An 11,434-nucleotide genomic window follows, 5' to 3' on the forward strand; every position below is an offset into this window, starting at 1 on the left:
CCCCCCTCCCCCCCCCCCCCCCCCCCCCCCCCTCCCCCTCCTGCCCTCCTGGCCTTCCCATCCCCTCCTGCCCCCCCTCGGCTTTCCCACTTCCTCCTCCTGCCCCCCGCCCCTTGCGGGAGCTCTGCCAGCCCCCGCCCGCTGACCTGGCCAAACTTGTTACAAAGTTTCAGCGGCGAGGAAGCGCCTTGCGCAGGGAGCCGCTGGAGAGCGCCGACCTCCAGCCACCGCCGCGTCTCCGCCCCGCCCAGGCGCTAGTCCCCTTGGCAGGGCTTTCAGTTTCTACTGACTGGCAGCCTGGGGCACAAAGGATTGTGGGAGTCGTAGTTCTCTCCCCTCCCCCTTGCACGGGGCCTGCAGCCAGGCCGGGACTACAGCGCCCAAGCTGCCTTCTGCCCCTGAGGCTTGGCCGGGGTGCGGGGGGGCTGCTGGCTTGCTGCCAGCCCCGCACCTCCAGCTGCCGCTTGACTGGGTGCAAAGGAGCCAAAGCGCCACCTCCTGACTCTTCCCCAGGGAAATACAGGCAATGCTCACGAGAGGCGGGCACCCCGAGCTGGAGTTTCCTGAACTTCGGGGCTACTAAGGTGTGGGGGTTTGATTTCCCGCTGCTGCAAAGCGAAGAGGTCTCGGCTACAAAGTTTGGATCTGGGAGCTGGTGCAGCCCCGCCAGGGGAGGGGATGAGGTGCACGTGTGCTGCATTAACTTTTTTTTTTAAAACCAGATTTTGCTTGCTGTGATTTCCATTATGTCTCCTCTTCTTTGTGGAGGGTTTTTGCAACACCCCCAGCAGCATAGAGATTTTGCACGTTGAGGAAATGTATGAGTCCCTCACTTTCTGGGAACATTACACAACATCACAGCTCCAAGGCTGAGTTGTTTGCTCTGTTCCATTAGCTAGTGTGACGGGGGCTGCTGATTAGTAATCCTGGCTTCTATTGCCGGGTCTCCTACTGACCTTTCTACGAGTAATGTTACCGCACTGTGCCTGTTTCTTCCTCTTAAACAGAGGATAATATGGCCCGAGTTTTCAGATCTGGATACATAAAGTTAGGTCTTCTAACTCCATATTGAGGCATCTAAATAAAAGATTAAAGAGGTGCTGAGCACACCCAAATGCCACTGAACTTTTCAGACATTTTTCATTTTGTTTGAAATTTTGTTTTTTCAACCAAAAACCTCTTGTTTGAGGGTTTTTTTAATTGTTTCACTTTTTCATTAAAAAAACAAAATTCAGAGGAAATAAAAAAAAATCCCCTAAATCTGCTACAAACCAACTGGTATTTTTCAACCAACTCCAATTAATTTGTGAAGCACATTGGGATCTTTGACTGAAAGGTGCTATAGAGGTTAGAACAGTTATAGTTGTAGCATAGACGTAGAGGTGGTGACTACAGCAAAAAAATCAATGTATTGTCAATAAATACTCACATTTTGATATGAATTAGCTTCTTTTATGTTCCCTTACAGTGAATATCCCTAGGACTGGGTTTTACAGTCACCAGTGCTTATAAAAAAAAAAAAAACTCATTCTACACACCTATATTCATACCCAGCCATCTAAAGTATGTCCTGCTTTTGCCTTCTGGTATTGCTTTTTAAATAAATTACACTAGGATCAAGTATCCTGTGGCTCTATCAACTCCTTTTCTCTGCCAATGAGGAAATCAGCCACAGGTGGAACCCATATGCTCCTGCCCCCTCAGAAGTTGTGATATGATGATTCTTGTGCAGGATTCAGCTTTACCTGCATAGAGCAGCTTTGAGAAGGTGACCTTATTGCCTGGTTTAACAGTGAAATTACTAGCCATGATGCCAAGCCTCAACGGTAGGAAGAAATGTTACCCTTGCTTTGATCTATTTTCTTTACCTTTTATGAAGTGTGCAGTGCATCTTTGCTCTGTTTTCCGCTAACAGCTTGATAGGGCTGCAGTTTTGGAAAAATACAGAGCAAAGATTATTAAATGTTTGAAGAAACTGGTTGGCCCAAGCTGCCCGTCCGTCACAGGTGAGATAGCAAAAAGCCAGGAGGAAGGTTGCAACCAATTATCAGAGCACACATCCTAAGTGGGCATCCTAACCACTAGGCTACACCTGGCTCAGTGCCTACTGAAGTGCAAGTGTGATAGTTATTCGGGGAGGAGGAGAGAAACAAGCACCATACAGAGTCTGTAGCCTAGTGGTGAGAATACCCAGCGGGGAGATGGAAGATCCAGTCCCCCTGCTCCAATCATGATTTCATTATTTATCCATAGTGGAACAGCTTAAATAGGATAGATGGAGGGTGTGCTTCCCTCCCATCAGAATTTCCTGTACTCCAGTGGTTAGAGTGCTCTCCTAGAGGGGGAGTAGACACCCTCCCCCATTCAAATAGTTTCTCCTACTCTGGCAGAAGGGGTGGGGCGGGCATTGAACCAGGGTGTACCACCTGGAAGGTAAGCCCTCTAACACTGGGCTAAAAGTTATAAGGTCAGTTGCACTTTCCCCTCCTTTGGCCAGCCTTTGAATGGGACCCAGTCTGGTAGGTGGCCTCTGAGCACACCTGTCTTTCCCTGGTTTGTGACTCGTCAGGGGCTTAGGCAGGAACCGGGCATCCGGACACCTAGAGGGAGGGAGCAACGTGAGCACCCAGAGGCAGAAACATAAGCGCTGAGGGAACTTTTACCTTCAAACTTAGGTGCCAAGAGAGTTTAGACACCGACTGGGCTCGGCAGGAGTTTTGTAGATTGCAGTGGAGCCTAAAGCTGGGACTTAGGTTCCTCACCACCTTTGTGGATCTGGACACTACCCTGTCTGTGCTTCAGCTCCCCATCTGTGAAAACAGGGATGACAGCACAGCTCTGCCTCACAGGGGTGTTGTGAGGATAAATACTTTAAAGACTGAAGTGCTTTGAGAGATCTACTGATGAAAGTGAAGGGAGGAAGGTATTCTTGTTTAAATATATTGGCAAGATGCTGCTCCCATTGAAACTGATGGCAAATCTCCCATTGCTTTCAGTGGTGGCGGTATTGTACCCTTCCTAATTCCCCCCCCCACCCCCATCCAAAGAAGAATGAGCATGGTAGAAATGGCTGCTTGTTTGCTCTGGAAGACAAAATGTTAGTAAAGAAGCATGAACTGTTACAATATTTACATTCCAGAGAAAGTCAAACCATCATTTCAAGTCAATTCACTCTGTGCGTGCGAGGCCGTTCGCCAGCTCCCTCTCTGTGGTAGATGGTAGTGAGCCTAAAGCAACACTGGAGGGCCTGAGATAATGAGTTAAACCATTATAATGTTTGGGGCGTTTGTAGTATGAGGGAAATGAATGGGAAAAGCCAGAGTTTTTGCTGGGTCACGTGGTAAAATTAACAGCATCGTTTTTCAAGCTGAAGTGTGAAAATTTGCCGAACCATAATTGTGTTTATTGGGTCATATTTTACTGCTCAGGCTAAAAGGAGAAATTAATTATGGTTGACACTGCCTAGTTGCCTCTACATGAAATGCCCTAGTATTCAAGTTGCAGAGGAGAAATTACAGAGGCAGGGCTAAGTGATGATTCAGGCTTGTGGTAGGTCTGTTTGGCCTGGGACAGACTCGTGATACACGTCTCCCATTCAGAAGGGCCCTGGATAACAGCAGGCTTCCTCTGTTACTGGAGGACAGGGCTGTAACTAGCCATGTGAAATTTGGATGAGTCACCGATTTCCCCTCCCCACTCACTGCACAGTGGATGAAGCTCATCCGTGGATAAGGAGCCAGTACAAGGCCTGTGCACTGCTTAACTCCTTAAAATGGGGCTATACTGGGACTTCCGTAGTGCTTAGAATCATGTGCTGGCTCCCCTGCAGGGAGTGACTTTCCTCCATTAGATATATTCTCCCAGAAGACACATGTGGTTCTGATCTTTTACACAATGGGTGAAGTAAATAGCATGGTCTGAGAAGCATGGGACTGGAAGTCAGGACATCCTGAGTTCTAAGTATGACAAGAGATGTCTGTGTGTATGCAAATAGTTCACAAATAAGGTGCCAGGAGATGCGTCTCAAAAATATGAAGCAGGGTTCCTGGGTTATGTAGGCCCAATCAAGAAGAAGAACTTTGCGCACTGCAAATGGCTTTTTGTGTGTGCGCGCTGTTTGTTACATAAACTGTCTATTCTGTTCTCTCTAGGTTTTTATCCTGCCTTCATCACCATAGTACCTTCCAGTCATGCATTCAGGGATGTGATTGACATCTGTCATGTGTCATTCATTCTCCCGTTTCTCCCCAGGGAGAGAATTGTGCATGCAGTGGAGTGTGGTTTTGGTGGTGGTGAGTTTTGTTTTTTTACACGTCCACGCTGCTCTATGTTTAGGTTAGCAAAGGCAAGTTGGACAGTTGTGCCTGACACTTGGAGTAGAAGGTGATGTGGTTTGTGATGGCCCTTAGTTCCTGGTGGAATTCGTTCCACAGTCTCAGACCAGCCCCTGAGCAAGCTGTCTTTTCTATACAGACAAGCTTTACCCTTATGGCAGAAAGTTCCACTGGGCCTAAGGAGTGGAGCTGTCGACCGCAATCTTTATCCCAGCATTTTAGGTACCCTAGACCCAGGGCAGTGAGCTCCTTGAAGATAAGGCCTGAAACCTTGAACTTGACTCTCTATTCTGTGGCAGGCCAGTGCAGATAGCGAAGGGCAGGCCTGATGTGCTCACAGTAGCCTGTGTTGTTGAGGAGACGTGCTGCAGTGTTCTGCAATAGCTGGAGTTTCCCAAGCGGTGAAGCCTTCCTGTCCAGGTATACTGCATTGCTGTGGTCCAGATGAGAGGTGGAGAAGGTGTGTATAACTGACGCCGGTCATCGCCCACCAGGATGGGATGGAGTCCCCTAGCCAAGCAGAGATAGTAGAAAATGTTACTCTCGGGTGCTGCTATGTGCGAGCTTAGTGTTGGCAAGGACTCCAAGAGACTGTTGTGGGTTTGCCCCTTCAGCCAAAGGAGAACGCAATACTCGGGTCAACTCTGGTTTGCAGCATGCCCTTGAGGAAAGCCAACATGTGCAAGAGTAGCCACTGATTGTTGGTGCCTCAATTTTGTGTGCCTAGCTTGAGAGACCTTAGGCTCAAGTGTTGGACATATGATTATTATCTGTACTGCAGTAGACCTAATCCTCCACTAGGGGAGCAGGGTATATTGTGCGAGGCACTGTACGTACACTAAAAGCACCGAGCGCACACAGCTCCCTTTGACTTCCACCAGACTTGCAAATATCTGAAAATCAGGGCTCTGTGATGTTTCAAATCGGGGCACCCAAAATTTGGGCCAGTCAAAATCAGCAACTGCTAATGGAAAATGTTGGCCCTAACCTTTTTGTGGCGCAATTTCCCCTTCTCTAAAATACAGTTTAGAGGATATGACTAGGATGGTAGGATTCATTGGTAAAAATTTGTAAAGCAGTTTGAAAATGTAGGGCTGGCTAGCTGTAAGAGAGAAGGGATGGAGAACGCCCAACTGAGGACGAAAATACTCTTTGGTCTCCAATCAAGCAGGTGCCAGGCCACATTAGGCTGTGAAACCTCTATGGTTAGCACCCACAGATGCTCCGTATGGTGACCAGAATCACAGTGGTGAAATCCCGGCCACATTGACATCACTGGCAAAATTCCCATTTTCTTCAATGGGGCCAGGATTTCATCCCCATTGTTTATAGCCAAGTCATGGGCTTCTTCTTTCTTGCTTTTTTGACAGTTCATTCTATCCAATAATTATCTTTTTAACAAGGGGGACAAAGATCAGCAGAATTGAATTGTGATCAACCTTTTGTATTGTACCTTCATTCCTGAAAATGGCCCAGTGTCTTAAGTGTTACAATGCTTCCCCTTCCCACCTCCAAGGCCTAACTCCTCTTCACACGGATGCCAAGAGATGTACAATCAGATCATTAATTCTGCTTATAGGTGATTGTTTTGCATGCCTCTTTGTGCATCTTAGGTGTGCATGAGATCTTCTGACAAATACAGCCATGGGATTGTCTTGCACAGAAAAAAAGACCTGACGCCTAATTCCCCCTTGCCCGGTACCTCGTGTAGTCCGTTACCCCAGTGACAAGTGGATGTAGTAGTACTTGACTCCCACGATGCACTGGGGTAAATGACTGCACAAGGGCAAGAGAAAATCAGGCTAGAGATTTGCATCTAGCTATTATTTAAAATATTAGATTCATATGTTAAGGATGCATTCGCTCACCTCTCCTGTTTGCTGCAGTCAGATACAACACAGACATTGCTGCATAGTTAAACAGTAGTCCACTAGAAGGCTAGATTTTGCAGCTGACGAAGCTCTTCTAAGTGACAGCTCAATTAACACACATGCAAAGACCGAAAGACTGTCCAGCTATGAAAAAAACAAATCTAATGATAATCCCAGCAACCCCCAACTCAAGCATTATGTTAGAAGGCAAAGGAATACAAGAGGTGAGTCAATTTACATACCTGGGCTGTAACATGCCAATAGGGACATCCAGAAGGAAGTAATGTCATGAACTGGCAAGGCGCAGCTGCATTCTCCAGCTTACACAAGATTTGGCCATTGAAAATCTACAGCTTAAAGACCAAACTGTGAATCTTCAACTCAAATGTTATTTCCACCTTGACATGTGGATGTGAATGCTGGAAATCCCCCAAAGGTCCAGCCAGACATCTCCATGCCTTCCAAAGCAAATGCCTCACGGCAATACTAGGTATTACGGGGAATGAATTTATAATAAATGCTGGGATTTATCTGTGAGTTCAACAGCCCTTTCTCTCCAAAGTTATCCAGAAAAGAAGGTGATGGAAATATCGGGGACATGGGTTAAGAATTAAACAAGAATGTCTGCTGTTGGGCAGCTGGAGGAATCCACAAGTGAAGCCAACCAAAGAATCCCTCCACACAATTTTCAGAGAGGGAAAATTCATGGGACTTAACAACACAGAGGACAGGCGAAGAATGGCCTAGGATAAACAGAGATGGCAGAACATTGATGGTGCAGGAATGATTCAGATACACACACAGCTGTAACTGAGAGACCGGTGATCTAGTTGCTAGGGGTGCTAGCCTGGGACTCAAATACCCACGTTCAGTCCTTTGCTCTGCCACAGAGGTTCCTGTGGGACCTTGGGCAGGTCACGTAGTCTCTGTGCCTCAGTTCTCTTCCTGTAAAATGGGGGTGGTAGCACTTCCCTCCCTCACAGGGGTGTGGTGAGGGTAAATACTTTAAAAGATAACAGGGGCCATATCAGGACCTAAGAGAGAAGTGATCAGCTCACATTTGTTCCTCTGATCTGATTTCTGTTGTGTACGTTGGTGCACACACAATGACAGTTACAGCCCTATTTGTGGAAGATCAGGACGGTTACTCAAAACCTTTGTGGGGGGCGGGGGTGCCATTTTGGATAAATGGGAGATAATTATCTGTGCTTATTGGGTCAGGTTCTGGTTCTCCGTTTCCTTTGGTGGCAATCCCCCGACTTGACCACTGGATGTCGCCGTTACACAGAAATCATGTTCCCAGACAAGACAGGTCAAATTCTGCGGTCTGTTCCATAGACACACTTGCTATTTGTGCATGGAAGGGCACTGACTTCAGAGTCAATTAAGCTGTATGGGAGTAGCGGGAAAGAGAATGTAGCCCTGTAAGACAGCGTTTTAATAGGTGATGCAACTCAGCCTCAGCATTCATAGCTGTAGTTTTTATGCACTGCCTCTTTGCCCATGTGACCAGTAATTTTTGCACTAAGCCAAGTAGCTAGATATCCAACTCTCCAGTCAGCATGTGCAAATATTTGTGGGCAGAAAACTGGGAGCTTTGCTTGAAGATGTGGCCCATCACATTTTCAGAGACCTTCAAAGATCTGGGCTTGGGGAAGCCACTGAGAGATTGCCGCAGTGTATGGGCTTGTGATTTCAAACAGATAGCCATCTGTTTATGCCTGAAAAGCTGTATTTTATACCCAGATGCATATTTCCATGTGCAGTGACCCAGCTGTGCCCACAAATGCACATTTTCCGTGTTTAACATGGGAGGTTATATTTGAAAACCTGGTTCTAGGAATCCTCTCCCTTTAAAACAGCTAAGCTTGCAAATGGCAGCTTTGCATGTTTCAAACATTTCAAATGTGTATGAATGTTGTGATCAGAATTTTGATTGCTGCCTCCTGAGGCAGTGACCGGCACATACTACCTCATCTTGGTTAGTTTGGCAGAGTGTCCTTGTGTGTGTTGGTTTCCCAATCTCTCTGTACTGAACACGATACAATATTTCAAACCGAGCCCACTTTTAAGTTACAGGAGAACATGACAAATGAGAACTGTTCCTGAATCACAACCAAGATCCCTGAAGTTTGGATGCAGATTTGGATTTCAACTTTGAAGCCAGGCTTATCTAATAGAAACAGGCCCCAAAGCAGGCCTCTTTCCATGCCCCCACCATCCCCGATAACTGAAATACTGTGAAACTGATTTTATCCCATATCCTTATGGAAAAAGCATGATCCTAGGTTAACACACTGTTTGGTGACTTTCAGCTTTCAATGCCTAAAGGGTATGTCTGAATCCCTGAGCACTTGGGGTTTTTAATGCAAATCTCCTCCCTGTCACATTATCAGGGAACTGCTATCTGAGTCACAGCAGATAAGTAACAGATTAGGTTTCAAACAAGCCAGGAATCACGGCAAAGCCATTAGGCGAACTATATAATAATGTCCTTAGAGATGATTGCTGGTGGGGTACTTTGCCTAGCGGCATTCTCTTCTTTGGAGGGGATTTCTCCAAGCCATGGCAGCATGCTGTGCACGTCTCTGTCCCTGGCGTCACCTTCCTAGCACTGCTTGTGCGTGGTGGAATGATCCAGCCTCCTTTTCATTGTGACCACAAAAGGGTCATTACGGCAGCACTGCTTCTCTTGGGGAGATGGGTATGTTCTTCCCAATATCTGATGTGCCTGTCTGACCCCTGGTGCCTCAAAGAGCCATCCGTGCTCTGCTGCTACTTGGGAGCAAGCCACCCTCGCATGCTGTTCCGGGAAGCTTTTACGTTTTGATCTTGTCTCTGAAAAGTCTTCCTAGCCTTTGACACCGCTCCTGACGAGCGCTGCCTGTCTCTCCTAGCGTGCCGGTGACGCAGGCAGCATTGTGGTGACGCAAAGGGGCACATCCACCCTGTGCCCAGGGCTATTGCAAGGACTAGGTGCCACTTAAATCCCATTATGTGGACTTAAAGGGTGCCTAGACTTCACACTGGGTCTCTGCACAGGGGTAAGCTTCATCCAGAGACAAGAGGGAAGAGGAGGGGCGGGGTAAGATATTTGATTTTCTTTTTTAACGCTCTGCAGGCAGACCAGGAGAGCTGAAGTATTGTCAGAGGCTCCGTCAGGAACCCCAACGTTATCACTGTTCTTTGTGCAGTGTTATGAAGATGTAAGGAGCTTTACAGATGTTTAGCAAATCCAAGTTCAGTGGATTTGGGGGACTGAGATCTGTGTGCATCTTCCTCTTCCTGCAGAGGCCGGCCCCCCAAACAAGCATGAGGTGCCTCCTGAAATAAAGGGCCAGATCCATGGAGTGATGCTGATTTACCTTGGTGAGGATCTGGCCACCACTGAGGATCTGCCTGCTGCAGCTGGGGCGCTCCACAGGAAGGGTCCGGCTCGCGTCCAGAGTTGCTGCTGCCCCCCCCGGGAGAAGGCGGCGTCTTGTCCAGCCGCAGCTCGTGCCCAGCCCCGTTTCATGTCCCAGCCCGACCGACCCAGCCCTTAGAGCCAATCCTTATCCTGAAGTTACGGATCCGGCTTGCCGACTTCCCTTATCTACATTGTTCTAACATGCCAGAGGCTGTTCACCTTGGAGACCTGCTGCGGATATGGGTATGGCCCGGCACCATCGGGCACCTTCATTATCACTGGGGCTGCTCTTGTCTTGAGAGCAAGGCTCAAAGGAACCGGCCCTTAATGGAAGCCACCTTCCACTGCACTAGCACTGCCTCCCCGGTCTGAAACCATCAAAGCTTTACTCTATTTGCACAGCAACTCCGGTCAACAGCGCCCCCGCCCCCACCCCACCCCAGCACTGCACACTGCAATCTCACTGTAACCTCCTAGCACGCTCACATTGCAATCTCATGTAACTACCAATAATCTGGGAGCAGCAGGCACTGCAGATGTAGTGGCTGAACATACAAGCCAGGAGCCAGACTTGGGGTCAATGGTCAGTTGCAAAAGAGATCAGCGAATTGTTTGCTTTGTCCTGTTTCTGCTGCAGAGAGGCTGGATGACTTCAGAAATGGCCAAGCCGCCCTCGCCCGGTGTTGCAGGATAGTTCAAATGATGAACTTCAAACAAAATATTGAATGGATTATTCCCCAGGATTGTGATCCCGGCCCCATTTGACTTTAATGCAGGTTTGACAAACACTGTCGAATGTGCTGTTTGGAGTTTGTTACAGTTGGTGGAGGAATAGCAGGGATGGCTCAAGTATCAGCAATTATGTGTCTGTTTATATATAAACGTTTTAGTAAATGCTAAAGCATGAATTTAGTATTGGGCTGGAAACCGGGCCAGCCTGGCAGCTCCGGAGACAGTCCTTTGTTTCTTCCCAGATCAGGCCTGGGACGGGCATTGCCGAGGCAAGTATCTGCCAACGGGCCTCAGCCATGCCTTGGAAAGACCATCTCTAGGAGTGCGAGGGGCATTCAGCCCTTTGGGCTGTTTAGCCGTTGGTCTTGCCGCAGAGACTGCCCAAAGAAACCAGTTGTGGTTACTGTTTTGTGTCTGGGCCCCAGTTCCACTAGGAGCCGGAATGACACCCACCAAGCTGATTCAGCGTTGGGCACTTTGATTGAACGACGATCGAAGAGGGACCCGTTCCCAGCCGCTATAGCGAATTGCAGTATAATGTCTGTGATGGGCACTGAGCAGACACCATCACTGGTCATCCCAAAGCAGGGAAAGTGGCTCTCCAGGCCGAGTATCCCTGAGATAAACTTTGTAGGGAGAGTGGGGATCCCTCGCTGGAGCTTTGGGGGAAGGGTTTGGAAAGAGGCAGGAACTGGATTTTGAAAGGAAGAAAGAGGTGCGTGGTGGGGATTTCTCTTGGCCTGGCCCAGTTCGTCACCATCTTTCCTCTAGCCTGCTCCCTCTCTCACCCCTTCCTACTTGCTGACTTCCAAGTTCCTTTCCCCTGCCTGTCACCCCCTGTAATTCCCATCTCTGTACCTCCCTGAGAGGCAGGACAATCAGGAGATATTTTGTTGGTCAGGTGAGAGTTTTTTCTGGATCACTGCCAATAGCCAGCCTTTCCCCTGCCAAGTTTCCACCCCCTCATGTGTGTGGCTGCAAACTGCAGCATTGCAGAGCCATTCTTCTTGGTTTTATTTTAAGCTCTTACTAGAATTCACCGTTTTCTCCTCTTTTGTCGGGGCTGTTTCCATTCCTGTCCTGGCAGT

General features: G+C 48.1%; 1 protein-coding gene across 3 annotated transcripts in view; it reads right to left on the bottom strand.

Annotated features, from left to right (window-relative positions):
- MIB2 (mindbomb E3 ubiquitin protein ligase 2) overlaps nt 1-226 on the bottom strand; it is a 109,700-nt gene extending 109,474 nt beyond the window's left edge. For all 3 annotated transcript variants that reach the window (XM_026660037.2, XM_026660035.2, XM_026660036.2), the window contains exon 1: nt 147-226. The gene's annotated coding sequence lies outside the window, so the exon portion shown is untranslated. The remainder of the gene's footprint in view (nt 1-146) is intronic.
- Nucleotides 227-11,434: the final 11,208 nt, after the last annotated feature.

Source organism: Terrapene carolina, unplaced genomic scaffold, assembly GCF_002925995.2.
Source record: "Terrapene carolina triunguis isolate 2854851 unplaced genomic scaffold, T_m_triunguis-2.0 Scaffold714, whole genome shotgun sequence".
Lineage (NCBI taxonomy): Eukaryota > Metazoa > Chordata > Testudines > Emydidae > Terrapene > Terrapene triunguis.